Here is a 15,764-nt window from a genome sequence, read left to right as displayed (position 1 = left end):
TTTTGCTGAAAAATTCGATACGGGGGGGTATACCCGAAAAATGAAAAATTCCAAACTTTGGAGGTCCATATCTCAGCTTCTATGGGCTCTATCTGGAAAGTTCAAACGGTTGTGTCTTAGTTTTATCCTTCTGAATCCAACAAGACCTTCCGGAACGTTGTAGCTCTTATATTAGCTGAGATATGGCATTTTTGGTGCCCATTTTTGGCCTCAAAAATGAGGTCCAAAAGTGACTTTTTCCGAATTTTCAAAGTGCTCTCATTCCCTTATTTCTGCTCGAATCCCGTTATAACCCGGTGTTTTCGTGATGTGGGTGATAGGAGGAAGCCGTTGGTATAGTTAGTTCAATTTCGAAAAAAATCAATTTTTGCTGAAAAATTCAATACGGGGGGGTATACCCGAAAACTGAAAAATTCGAAACTTTGGAGGTCCATATCTCAGCTTCTATGGGCTCTATCTGGAAAATTCCAACGGTTATGTCTTAGTTTTTTCCTTCTAAATCCAACGAGACCTTCCGGAACATTGTAGCTCTCATATTAGCTGAGATATGGCATTTTTGGTGCCCATTTTTGGCCTCAAAAACGAGGTCGAAAAGTGACTTTTTCCGAAATTTCAAAGTGCTCTCATTCCCTAATTTCTGCTCGAATCCCATTATAACCCGGTGTTTTCGTGATGTGGGTGATACGAGGAAGCCGCTGGTATAGTTAGTTCAATTTCGAAAAAAATCAATTTTTGCTGAAAAATTCGATACGAGGGGGTATACCCGAAAAATGAAAAATTCCAAACTTTGGAGGTCCATATCTCAGCTTCTATGGGCTCTATCTGGAAAGTTCAAACGGTTGTGTCTTAGTTTTATCCTTCTGAATCCAACAAGACCTTCCGGAACGTTGTAGCTCTTATATTAGCTGAGATATGGCATTTTTGGTGCCCATTTTTGGCCTCAAAAACGAAGTCCAAAAGTGACTTTTTTCCGAATTTTCAAAGTGCTCTCATTCCCTTATTTCTGCTCGAATCCCGTTATAACCCGGTGTTTTCGTGATGTGGGTGATAGGAGGAAGCCGTTGGTATAGTTAGTTCAATTTCGAAAAAAATCAATTTTTGCTGAAAAATTCAATACGGGGGGGTATACCCGAAAACTGAAAAATTCGAAACTTTGGAGGTCCATATCTCAGCTTCTATGGGCTCTATCTGGAAAATTCCAACGGTTATGTCTTAGTTTTTTCCTTCTAAATCCAACGAGACCTTCCGGAACATTGTAGCTCTCATATTAGCTGAGATATGGCATTTTTGGTGCCCATTTTTGGCCTCAAAAACGAGGTCGAAAAGTGACTTTTTCCGAAATTTCAAAGTGCTCTCATTCCCTAATTTCTGCTCGAATCCCATTATAACCCGGTGTTTTCGTGATGTGGGTGATACGAGGAAGCCGCTGGTATAGTTAGTTCAATTTCGAAAAAAATCAATTTTTGCTGAAAAATTCGATACGAGGGGGTATACCCGAAAAATGAAAAATTCCAAACTTTGGAGGTCCATATCTCAGCTTCTATGGGCTCTATCTGGAAAATTCCAACGGTTATGTCTTAGTTTCGTCCTTCTAAATCCAAGGAGATCTTCCGGAACGTTGTAGCTCTCATATTAGCTGAGATATGGCATTTTTGGTGTCCATTTTTGGGCTCAAAAACGAGGTCCAAAAGTGACTTTTTTCGAAATTTCAAAGTGCTCCCATTCCCTTATTTCTACTCGAATCCCGTTGTAACCCAGTGTTTTCGTGATGTGGGTGATACGAGGAAGACGATGGTATAGTTAGTTCAATTTCGAAAAAAATCAATTTTTGCTGAAAAATTCGATACGGGGGGGTATACCCGAAAAATGAAAAATTCGAAACTTTGGAGGTCTATATCTCAGCTTCTATGGACTCTATCTGGAAAATTCCAACGGCTATGTCTTAGTTTCGTCCTTCTGAATCCAACAAGACCTTCCGGAAGGTTGTAGCTCTCATATTAGCTGAGATATGGCATTTTTGGTGCCCATTTTTGGGCTCAAAAACGAGGTCCAAAAGTGACTTTTTTCCCAATTTTCAAAGTGCTCTCATTCCCTTATTTCTGCTCGAATCCCGTTATAACCCGGTGTTTTCGTGATGTGGGTGATACGAGGAAGCTGTTGGTATAGTTAGTTCAATTTCGAAAAAAATCAATTTTTGCTGAAAAATTCGATACGGGGGGGTATACCCGAAAAATTGAAAATCCCAAACTTTGGAGGTCCATATCTCAGCTTCTATGGGCTCTATCTGGAAAATTCCAACGGTTATGTCTTAGTTTCGTCCTTCTAAATCCAAGGAGATCTTCCGGAACGTTGTAGCTCTCATATTAGCTGAGATATGGCATTTTTGGTGTCCATTTTTGGGCTCAAAAACGAGGTCCAAAAGTGACTTTTTTCGAAATTTCAAAGTGCTCCCATTCCCTTATTTCTACTCAAATCCCGTTGTAACCCAGTGTTTTCGTGATGTGGGTGATACGAGGAAGACGATGGTATAGTTAGTTCAATTTCGAAAAAAATCAATTTTTGCTGAAAAATTCGATACGGGGGGGTATACCCGAAAAATGAAAAATTCGAAACTTTGGAGGTCTATATCTCAGCTTCTATGGACTCTATCTGGAAAATTCCAACGGTTGTGTCTTAGTTTCATCATCCTGAATACAACGAGACCTTCCGGAACGTTGTAGCTCTCATATTAGCTGAGATATGGTATTTTTGGTGCCCATTTTTGGGCTCAAAAACGAGGTCCAAAAGTGACTTTTTCCAAATTTTCAAAGTGCTCTCATTCCCTTATTTCTACTCAAATCCCGTTATAACCCGGTGTTTTCGTGATGTGGGTGATACGAGGAAGCCGCTGGTATAGTAAGTTCAATTTCGAAAAAAATCAATTTTTGCTGAAAAATTCGATACGGGGGGGTATACCCGAAAAATGAAACATTCCAAACTTTGGAGGTCCATATCTCAGCTTCTATGGACTCTGTCTGGAAAATTCCAACGGTTGTGTCTTAGTTTCATCATCCTGAATACAACGAGACCTTCGGGAACGTTGTAGCTCTCACATTAGCTGAGATATGGCATTTTTGGTGCCCATTTTTGGGCTCAAAAACGAGGTCCAAAAGTGACTTTTTCCAAATTTTCAAAGTGCTCTCATTCCCTTATTTCTGCTCGAATCCCGTTATAACCCGGTGTTTTCGTGATGTGGGGGATACGAGGAAGCCGCTGTTATAGTTAGTTCAATTTCGAAAAAAATCAATTTTTGCTGAAAAATTCGATACGGGGGGGTATACCCGAAAAATGAAAAATTCCAAACTTTGGAGGTCCATATCTCAGCTTCTATGGAGTCTATCTGGAAAATTCCAACGTTTGTGTCTTAGTTTCATCCTTCTGAATCCAACGAGATCTTCCGGAATGTTGTAGCTCTCATATTAGCTGAGATATGGCATTTTTGGTGTCCATTTTTGGGCTCAAAAACGAGGTCCAAAAGTGACTTTTTCCGAAATTTCAAAGTGCTCTCATTCCCTTATTTTTGCTCAAATCTTATTATAACCTGGTGTTTTCGTGATGTGGGTGATACGAGGAAGACGATTGTATAGTTAGTTCGATTTCTAAAAAAATCGATACCGAATTATAGTTTGCTGTAAATAGAGAGAAGCTGACTATAAAGGCCATTTGTTTCATTTAAATATTTTTATTTTGTATTTGCAAAATTGTTATAATTAATTGGAACAATAAAATGATTTATTATTATTATAATTATTCCTCTAGTAAATAGAAACAAAGTGTTCGTTCCCGATTGACTCCGGTAATCCTGCAGCAATCCATTTCCGAAGCTATCATATGGCCGTCCGACATGCGACCGTCACGAAAAAACAAAACACCAGAAACAAAACAACCCGAATAAAAAATTCATCAACATCACATCACATTAGCGAATTAAAATTTTCGTTTGTCGTTTTTTTTTTTTTTTGTTCGTTTGTTTTTTTTGTTTTTTGGGCGAGAAAAAGCACGGACTGCGGCGGTTCGAATTCAGGAAAACTTATAAAAAATGCACTCGACATAATTGTACGTCTGAAGCCCCGAGACTTTATTAAATGGCGGATCCTGAATTATAGAACGGGCTCTAGCCCGGAAAAACTGTCAAGTGTCGGATCGAACGTGATCTCTCCGGAAAACCTGGAAATTTCGTTCTAATAAATGTCACCATTAGGACTGACTATAAAATAATTCATTAAATTATGCAAGTTTGTTGCAAGCTTAGACTATTGAACAGCTAGAATTGGTAAACAACAACTTTGTTTGAGTTCAACATGTGTCGCAAGGGGTGTTTTGTTTACAAACATATTCATCGATTCTGAACACACATATTCAAAAGAGGACATTTTCAGCATTTTCGCACCCTTGAATTTTAAATGAATTTGTTCCAAGTTGCGCGTCTTTTAATAATATTAATAACTTTGAATATAACCTAACAATGAAAAAGCTTCTAGTCCTCGACATATAGATGGCCGAGATTACCGGACTGTCAAGCATCTTTGCCGCCATTTTTCAAAGTTCTTTAGCTTGTAGAGGCCTTCTTTCTAAAAGTATATTTACGACCAATTCAAGCCAAAATAAAAACGCGAAAAATTAATGTTTTGACAGTAGCACATGGCCCTAATAACGTTGAAAAAAATTTATAATACCGGCCCTGAACCGAATGAATCTGTCGCAATCCTAATTAGTGTGATCATGCATCCATCCGCTCTGGTCCGGTCCGACAAACATAAAATATTCCGGGAACGTGGAAAAATCAAACGGGAATCGAGCCGGTCCCCGATTGCCGGCCAAACATTGACGGCGAATTTCAAAACAACTAACGAACTGTTAGCCAGACTTCGGTCGATCCCTTGTAAAAAGCTCGTTAGCCACCCTTTTGCCCTCCTCCAATCAAAATTGACGACGCACGTGAAAGCCGAATACCGATGCGATCGGATGATTAGGAAGAGTTTTCACATACACCATCCCTGTTCTAATACGCCGTTATCAAATCTGATGATTTATTTGATATCTATTATAGATTTAGTCAAATTATCAAGGAACCTACTTGTGTCACTAATGTAACTTGTTGGATCGAATATTCATAAGCAATCCTGATATTGTAACTTCTAGAGGTACCTTAAATGCTGACAAACATTAGTGATCACAGATTAACATACTGTCATATTAAATTACCGGCGAAGAAAAAAATCTCAAAACTCGTTACGTTTAGAAATTTCAAACAAAGATTTGCATGATATTCGTTGGGATGATATTTTTTATATGTAGAATATTGATGATAAAGTGGCAACTAACTTTCCTATTTGAAAAACACATTTCCTTTAAGAGTGAATAAACCCTGTTCACCCTGGCTAACACTTGCACTAAAGGGCATTAATAAATGAACGGGACAGAGAGGTCGAAATTTTAAGTTTTATCTATTACGATATTTTTTCGATCGAAGTATGCTCTCAATAAATAATAAAATTAAATTTTATAATCAGTAATGTATCAAATCTTGCTGATTGGTTACTAAGTTTTTTGCATTTACAAACCGCTTTGTTTATCAGAAATATAATAGTAACCACAATAACCTTTGTAAAAATTCTAAAAAAATACACAGGTCAAAGTCTAGGAACCTAGAAAATGTAAGATTCGCCAGGATTCGCTATACCATTAATATGTATACAGGGTGTTCGGAAGCTAGATGCAATCCTTTATTATAATGCTCAGCTTGACATACTTTTTGCATGGGTAACAGTGAAGTGTAACGCGTTGAATTACATTGCTAAGTAGTAATTGTAATATTTGTCCAAAATTAATTAAATTTTCATTTTTATAAGGTCGACTCTAGTTAATTCTCGAACAAGGCAATCAATATCTCTTCTATCAGAAAAACATTAAATTAAGGCAGTTTTTAATTAATCCCAATTATCTAATTCTACTCTTCTACCTACCATAATTTCAGCTCTGTCGATAAGCTAAATGCACTCGAATATGTGCTGGTTCAGTTCAGTATTAATTAAGGGTTTATACTTATTAATTAAGTCTTCACTTCTTAAAATAAATTTAGAAAGTGTATCGACATTGCCGTCATAATGTTTGCAAGACTGAATAATAAAAGATCGAATTTGAATTCTTCAGGCATTTTTACAGTAGTTGATGAGCTTTGCTCAGAATTATAGATAGCTGACTTAATTTCAATCATTTTAAGCTAAATATGTGTAGGTCGAAATTTGTTTATAAATTTTTTATGGCAATTTTTGCATTTTTCTCAAGAAATACCAAAATTTCACACTTAAACGGTAATAGAGCGCAAGTTACAATTAGTATCGGAGTTTCAAAGTTTATTTTGTTTTGTCTAATGTGTATTAATAAAAATACGATCAATTCCAAGGTTCTTTGTAAACTTATAGAAAAAATAGAGACATTGAAACGTAAAAAATAAATATGGAGTTAAAATAAAAATGCTTTGTTTTATGTTTAAATAATTGTTATCAAAATGCTTTCGTCGTTCAAACCTCTCTAAAAATATTAGTCGATCAAGGGGTAGGTTACCCATTTTTTGGGTCAACACTTGAGGTTTGGTCCGAAAACAAGTAATACACTTTGATAATACCTGTCGAATTTCATTTTTTCCATTTATTATCCAATATTGCTGGCGCAATGTAGCTAACAGAAGTTGAGAACCCGCATGTAAATGTTTTTGATGTTAGTCTTTAATAATTAAGCGAGTAAAGACATGCTTCTTAGGTAAGAGAATCGGAAATTTTACTGAATAATTTTCATTTGAGTTGCGTAATCGACCTCCTACTTTAAGGACGCCGTTGTCTAAAAATGGATCCAATGATTTTAGATTACTAGTGTTAGATACCAACCCCCTTTTTTCTAAAGCCCTAATTTCATCCAAGAATTCCTGATGTTGTACTCTTTTTATCAAACAGGTTAATGCAATTTCCATTTCAGCTAATGTTAAATCGTCCTTTTGCCTATCATCTGGTCTAGTTTTTGAATTTCTATAAAACCTAAAGCACCAACCCACTACCCGATTTAATCGGTAGAGGCAAGAAAATCTATGAAATAATTCTAGATAACTATATATATTTCTAAAACTGAATCTAATAACATTCTTAATATACAATTGTCTTATATGTAACAGGTTGGTCTCTCTAAATAGTAAGACTATTGGATACATTTTTTTTAAATAGAATAACTTTAAGAATATATTTTTGTGTTATAAATAAAGGTCCCAATACACTCTTACACGAGGCTGTAATCCCGTATGTTAAAACTGACTTAATCAGTGCTTGATAAAACATTTATAGCAACGAATAGGAAACAACTCGTGTAAGCTCAAAAAAATCTATATAACAAGTTTCTTAATTTATTATTTAAATAAATAGGTTATGTGGTTTTGCCATGTCATGCAGTGGTCGAAATATACGTCTAGATATTTAGCATTATTTTTTTTAAGGATTTCTTAATAGCAATTGCATGATTACAATTACAGTGGTGAAGGATAAGTCTCTTTGTATTTGGCAAGGCTCTGGAGGACATTGCAAAGGTAAGAAAATGTGTTTTTTCGATATTAAGGGTTAAGAAGTTTAAGCCCAACCAGTGTTTAACCATAGCAATCTCACACCTATCAGAAGCACCCGAATTAAAAGCACAATATAGTTTTTCCATCGGTTAAAGAATTCACGTAGATTAAAAAAAGAATGGGATCGAACACTGCTAGGGGACATCACAATCAACATACAGAGGTCGTTTTGTACTTTTTCCAATTTTTCTAACTTGATCTATTTTTTCAGTTAAGTAAGACTTAAATAGATCCAGCGAGACCCATCTTATAACAATATTAAGTTTCAAACTAAGTTACTTATTTTATTGGGTATTACGTCACTTATAGCAAAATATAATTTAGAAATTTTTATCTCACACTCTTAAAATTTGAAAAGAAGAAGAAAATAGGCGTGTTCACGTATTTAAAACAAATATAAACTGAAATCTGTAATGTTCAATAAGTTAAGTATATCGAACGGTATCATTATAGATTTCAGTTCATATTTCTTTTAAATACGTAATATTTTCTTCTTCTTTTCAATTTTTGAGTGTGTGAGATTAAAATTTATAAATTGATTTCTGCTATAAGTGACGTAATACCCAATAAAATAAGTAACTTATTATGAATTCGTCACAACAATACAGATTTTACTTAATAATAAGTTTCATTAAGTGAGTGTTAGTAGTAAAGTCTCAATTTTATACACTTTTCAAGAATTTTATTAATGTATAGTAACATTAATATAGTATAGTAACTTATAGTATAGTATATTATAGTAACGGCAATCGGTCTGTAATTTGTTTTCTCGTTTTTGTCCCCACTTTTATGTACAGTACGTGTGATAGTTGATGTTTTAAAAATAGTTGGAAAAATACCAGTAGCAAAAACGCAATTTATTAAATGCTTTAGAGGTTCCAATAGGAGTATGACAATTTCTTAGAATATCAGCCGAGACTCCATCATCAACTCCCATTGACCAATTTTTTAGAGAATTAATAGTCATTATTAGTTCATGATTACTAATAGGCTTAAAAAACAGAGTTTTGGCTTCGAATAGGGTCGGTTATTTTATTTTTAGAAACTTCTACTTTACAAGCTAATTTTTTATCTATCATGCAAAAGAATTTGTCAGTCATTATGAAAGGATCAGAAATTTTATGGCTTTTATCAAGAATCAAGAATTTTGTAAAAACTTAACGATATTTATCTCAGTATTGATTTCATTGACTCTTAAAATAATCGTCAAATGTTATTATTAAAGTACGGATTGTGGAACCGGGTAATGCGATAACTCTCTATCGGTTAATTAAAACCAGGACGAAAAGCGACCGGTCCGGAAAGCCTGGAAGACGATCCTTGGCAAACACCAATCAAGAACGAGACTTATGTTAATTTGACAATGGTTTGGCCTTCGGGCGGATCGTGACCGATTTGTTCAATGCCCCTCCTTTTTTTTTGTTCAATTGGTTTTTTTCACATTTTTAGATAATTTTAACATTTCTCTAAACCAAGAAGTTTTTTTTGGACATTTATTATAAGAAGCACATGCAAATCATCATAATGTGGACAACATTATTGGCTTGAAAATGATTAGATATTTTTGATAATTTCAGACATATATTATAACAATCTTATGAAAATCATAAATTTGTTGATAATTCCAGGCACTAATTATCATAATGTTTTTAAAATTACCAATTTTTTCGAGAGCTTCAGAAAACACACGCATATGCATGATCCAGTTTTGAAACTGTTATATTTTGAGGAAAGAGATCATCATTAAATAGTCTAAAGAAAGGTAGAGATTGATTAAAAGCATTACCAAAAAGTCGGCAAATGCATTGACTATGTCATCAGGGTTAGTTAAACTGATATTGTTAAAACTCATTGATCCAGGAATTCAAGACGTTCTTCGCCTTTCCTGTATAAATTTCCAAAATTTTTTCGGGTCTTTTTTAATATATTTCTCAGTATTGACTATATAATTTTTATAAGCTAAATCGATAATTGATTTAATGGTGGACCTCAATGCTTTAAAAGCATTGTAATCAACAATGGATTTTGTTTTTTTTCCATCTATTATGTAGCCTAGATTTTTCCTTTAGGTCATTTACAATTTGAGAGGTATACCAACTAGGATCATCATTTTAAACAGAGGGACTGATTACGCAAAAGCGGTATTTAATTTAGTGTAGAAGCTAGACACAGGGTCATTAACGCAACTATATCATGTAAGCAGTCCCATTGGATCTCAAAAATAAGCTGATATAACAATGGAAAATTGGCTTTTCTAAAGTCCACACTCTGAGACTTAGCCTCAAACTTCTTTTGACTCTGGATATTAACTCTTACAAAAATAGAAATAGCAGGATGATAAGAGTCTTCAGGAACTAGTGGAAAACCCCTAGTAACCTGACATATACAATTTGATAGTCCCAAGTCAAGGATTCTGTTGGGAGTGTTTAGACTATAATTTATTTAGTCGCCGCGCTAACCGCATGATATAAATTTAATATTTTATTACAGGCGACATATTAAGTTTTTTAAACAGTCTTAGCTTTATAAACAGAGTTATTAGATTTTAATTTCTTAAAACCGCTTATTCAATTTCCTTACTAAAGCCGACAAATAGTACAAAGATCCTCTTATAATCAGAAATGCAACGTTTCATTATGTAAGTATTTTACACAGTCACATTCTCCACTCCATTCACATTTTTATATACATACACACTTTTAACTTTAGGCCAACAGGTCACTAACCAGTTCATAACACAAGATTCGGTTAGAATCAGAATTTTACTTTGTAAAATTTTTATTTGTATATTCTATACAATTGTTAACAGAATTGTACGATTAGTGCACTGCCTTATTTCATTCTTCTAATTACACTTATTTACCAAAAATTTGGTGTTTTATTTAAAAAAAAAAATGTGTGTTTGAGATAGTGTTATATTGATGCAAGTCAAAAAATGACAAAAAAAATCATGTAATAACGTTAATTTTTCATCAACACAGTGTGCTGGTGCCTGCAAATTAATGTTAATATTACCAACGATTAGGACCTCACGGTTTTGTACACAATTAGAGTTGAGATACAAGCGAGAGTTGAGATGATAATAAATAAATACAAAAATAGCATTAGTCTTTAATATCTTCGGTATCAATCTAAAATTGTGTTTTTCTTTTGCGGTTGATCCAATTACGTATGAAAACACTCATTTTATATTAATGCTTCGTTTATTGTAAAACTGCGTCCATGATATAGGTCTTAGGAGAGCCAAAGTCTTAGTTTCTTCTTATTTTTTTTTAAGGAACTTTTGCCATCAATTTTGAAAATTCCACACATTGATTTTCAAAATTTCTTGAATTTATGAACTTTTTAGGACGAATTTAGGTCATATACAGGGTGTCCAAGGTAAGGATCCTAAGCATGGGGATCTCGGTACCTGTTGGAGATACAGCTTCGGTTAAATTAGGAAAAAGTTGTGCACTTTGAAGCGTATTTACATGCCGTTGAGATATTTGGAAAAAACGGAAATTTACCAATATCGATTTTATTTTTTCCTGGCTTTATTTTAAAAGATATCAAAAAAGTATTGACACTTTATCATTGACACTTTTGATGTAGTACGTGATGGCGTTTTTAAATTTTATATCCGACGTTTCGTTTCCGAGAAACCACCATCAACTTTATTTTTTTATATGGCGCGAAAAGAAAGTACACCCTGTATCTGATTCCATTTTTTATTACAAATTCAACGATATATCACATGTCACATTTTTTTTGTTACATATGAAAACACAATTTTTTTTATTAATGCTTCGTTTATTGTAAAATCGCGTCCATGATATAGGGTCTTAGAAGAGCCAAAGTCTCAGTTCTTTAATATCAAATTTTGTAGGAATTTTAGGCGCTTATTTTTTCAACTTCTTGAAATTATTATTTTTTTTACGGAACTTAAGCCATCAGTTTTCAAAATTCCACACATTGATTTTCAAAATTTCTTGAATTTATGAACTTTTTAGGACAATTTTAGACCATATATATTTTTTTAAATGTTCAATTTTTTTGAAAATGTCTGGAATTTATCTATTTTTTGAAGAAAATCCAGACATTGAATTTCATAAATTTTTGTGTCAATTTTTGCAGAGAAATTTAGGCACGAATTTTTGAAATTGCTTGAAATCATTAATTACTTAAAAAAACCACCGGCATCAATTTCCAAAAAAATTTGAAAATTCCAGACACCTGATTTTTTCCATTTGAACGAAATGAATGAAATCTGAACTTTCCATTGCACAGAAATTGATATAAAGTTTCTTCCAGGAAGTCTTATTTAAAATAAACTTTATTGAGAAAATCCGCTTTGAACACTTAAAAAAAAAACTTCAAATAAAGAGGAAAAACAGTGAAAAAGTCTCAACTGCCTGAAAGAAATCAATCACATAACATTCAATTGCATGGAAGTTATTATGACTAAATATGATTATTTAGGACATATTTTAATCATATTTTTCTTCCTTTTAAGTGCAAAATCCAGTTCTCTTGTAGCATTCACTTACAGTGCCAAATCTAATTTGCTTCTATTTTATCTATGACCTGGATCTCTATGTTGTTTATTTTTTATTTCCAAGGCGACATTTCGTTGCTAAATCGATGCAATCCTCAGGCCAAAACAACAATTTTATACATACTATTACAAATAATCGCAGAAAAACTAAAGCAGTTTGATTTATCCAAGTTCCTCCATATATTCCGTTTGATCTTTTGAATTAACAATTAAAAAAAAACAACCCTCCTTAAAATTATTTACCCAGTGACACTTGTTCCAAACGCAAATTTATCAGGGGACCTGTTCCTCAACTCAAATACAATTCAATTAATGTTTGCCATCGCCGAGTTGTCCTCCCTCTTCCTCCCTTTAATGCTAAACAGCGGGGTGGCTAACAAAACCGAACCACCCCATATCTAACACGGATCAAAAGGGGATGAATACATGTTAAATGCTCTAACATAAGGCGCCGTTTATTATATAGATGGAATTTAGTCGAGGGTATTTAAAACTGTCTAGGGTGTTTATTGTGTAATTTTTGTTTATTTATGGTTTCATATTTCTTTTATCTGAAACTAGTTTCTTGCTGTACATATTACTTAGCAGTGATATTGATAATTCGCTGATAAGAAATAATAATGTTATATTGACTTGTTCTAATACAAGCAGTCTATTTTACCTTGGTTGAATTATGGTTAAGATAAGGAATATGCTTTTGAGGATCTTGCAGCCAGTCACATTGACCCCTCTCATTAGACAATAGACAATAGAATTTTATCGCTTTTAAAGTAATACAATATATACTTATAGCAATAGAGTACAGGCATTACAAGGAAAAATTTCTTTAAACAAAATAAAGAAATCTGCTGAAACATAAAACACCATTCACAAAAATTACTGTTAAAAAATAGGTAGCGAGGCAGAATTATTTAATATAAAAAACTAAAAACAGTAACGTAAAAAATCCCTAACCTAATTAAACAGCAATAAATAATTACATAAACCATATTATGTGTATTATAAGACAATTAAAATACTAATTATTGATTATAGAACCTTTATTTAGGAGAAAAATAATTACAACTTACGCACTAGCCCCAGTAATCAGTCCCTAATACAAAAAAAAAAACAAAATTACTAGAGGAGAATATTTAAAAACTAATGAACAACAGGTTTAACTTTTTGAGGTATTATGTTGTTTAAAAAGTTGTGCACACTAAATACAACCTTATCAGAAGAAATTAGACCCTGACGAAGAGGGGAGCACTTAAAAAATATGTGCTGAACGTTCTGCTTTACATTTGCGTTACATATAGTGCACATATCGTCAAGATTAATAGAGTAAAAAAATCCATCAAAAGTAGCCTTAAAAAACCGACAATTGGCAGTTCGGACTTGGCAAAGACACTTTAAATACTTAAAAAAAAATCTCTTAAATTCTAAATAGTTTTTTGGCATTTGAACGTTTGAAAAGTAGCTATAAAAGAGAGGAAATGCTGGAGAAGCAGATGCAAATTCAAGGTCTTTTTGAACACAAGCCTGTTTAAATTTATCTAACAACAAGGCTTTATTCTTCTTTAGGCAGGTACTCGTTAATGATATAAACGGCATGTCAAAATCAATTTTTAAAAAATAAATTCTTTACTGGCTGAATCCAATTATAAGAAGGGTGTGTGTTGGGTTGGGTTGGGTTGTTCCAATTTTCAAGTCTCTAGTTTTCTTGGTTTTAGAAATAGGAGCATCTCGTCCCTAGAAATTTAATATATTTTTTTCAATTTTGTTTAATGTCCAAGGAAGATTTATCTATTTTGCAAATATTTTAGAAAAAAGACGCCGATATGCGTATTTGATGAATTTATTCAGAGGATCTGTGTTTCAATTTTTAAAAGTCTAACTTTTTTAGATTCAGAGATATGGCCATTTTGTCCCTAGAAATTTATTTTTAACGTACATAAATTTGATGTAATTTATGATGACGTAATTTTTATTGCCTTCTGGAAGTTTGATCTTTCAGGCACTAAAAACATATTTTAACGCTATTCCAGGATTTACAGCAATTTCCAGGAAGAGCCATTTTTTAAAAATTTTCCAGGAATTTCAATAAATCTTTATTTTCCTCTTTTTTTTCAAAAATCTTACATGATTTAAATAAATTTTTAATATTCCAGGCATGTGACGTCATTGTTTTTTTTAAGTGACGTCAGTTTTAAAGCCTTTCAGGAATTCGAATAAATTTCTTAAGTTTATTCCAGGTTACTATTTAAAGATATACGAGCGTTTTGTTTCTAGAAATTTTTTTTTAAATTTTTTTTCAGTGTCCATTTTTCTATTTTTAAAATAATTTTTTTAAAAATGCTGAAATATGTATCTAACGATTTTATTAGGAGAATCTAAGGTTCAATTTTCATGTCAATAACTTTAATGGTTTCAGAGATACGAGCATTTTGTCCTAAGAATTAATTTTTTTTTGTTTTGCCAATGTCCAAGGAGGATTTATCCACTGGTAAAATATTGCTGAAATACGTATTCAATAATTTTATTCAGAGAATACGTGTTCCAATTTTCGAGTCTCTAACTTTACTGGTTTCAGAGATACGAGCATCTTGTTCCAGCTGTCTCTTATAGCAGATCTGTGGGTATCTGGGGGGTTTCATAGGTAAAAGTTTGATTAGCCAATTAATGATTAATTTAAAAATAGTTAAAGAAAGGTATGTTACACCAGATTGATTATGAGGATTAAATTAGTGCAAAATTATCTCTAGAATCAAAATGTCAGTTGATCAGTTTAGGCAAACAGTTATAGGACATAACCTCTAAATCTTTAAAAGTATCATATCGTTAATAAATCAAGTCCATACTATAAGGTAAAAAAAGACATAAATATGTGGATAATAGAAAATAAAATAGAAATTTCCTATCTCGTTTAATTTACAATGATTTAGTTCTTAGAATAATACCATCATAGATGTATAATCAGTGTTTCTCTTAATATACAGGGTGTTCGAAAAATAGACGGAGATATTTCAATGGGTGATTCCTTGTAAAAAAATATGACAAAAAGTTTCTATAAACATGGGTCCGAAAATGCACAGTTTTCAAGATACAGGGTGATAATTTTTTTTTAAATATTAAAAAAAATATATTTACTCGATTCTTTTGAAATTTGGCGGTATTACTTGTTGTATTAAGAGGCTAATTTAGCCTTAATTAAATTAAAATTATACCGTCCAGTGGCTTCTTTTTAACTTTAATAATTGTTGTTTGATTAAGCATTTAAAAATACAACTTTTTGGCCTCTTGTATTTTTTTCGTATCTCAATTTTTCGACAAAAAAAATAAATACCGTTTTATTGCATGCCACTGGACTAAATTGGTTTATTCATTTTTGGTGCCTTGGAAAATAAAAAATAATTTCTGCATGGAGGTTTGACAATGACAAGTGTCAGTTCTCCTAGAAAAAGAATTAATATTAATAAACAATTAATATTTTTAAAAAAATTTATCACCCTGTATCTTGAAAACTGTGTCTATTTTTCGAAGACCTTGTATGTATAATTTTTATTATTTTATTGTTAAATGAGGAATGGATATATACCG

General features: G+C 32.7%; 1 protein-coding gene across 1 annotated transcript in view; it reads right to left on the bottom strand.

The window, feature by feature from the left end:
- Window positions 1-15,764, bottom strand: part of LOC126741253 (paired mesoderm homeobox protein 2B-like) — a 125,727-nt gene that overhangs the window by 53,333 nt on the left and 56,630 nt on the right. The gene's annotated exons all lie outside the window — the stretch shown is intronic.

The sequence above is a fragment of the Anthonomus grandis genome, chromosome 10, assembly GCF_022605725.1.
Source record: "Anthonomus grandis grandis chromosome 10, icAntGran1.3, whole genome shotgun sequence".
NCBI lineage: Eukaryota > Metazoa > Arthropoda > Insecta > Coleoptera > Curculionidae > Anthonomus > Anthonomus grandis.
Note: the sequence above shows the minus strand (reverse complement) of the source record. Positions and strands in the feature narration are given on the sequence as shown.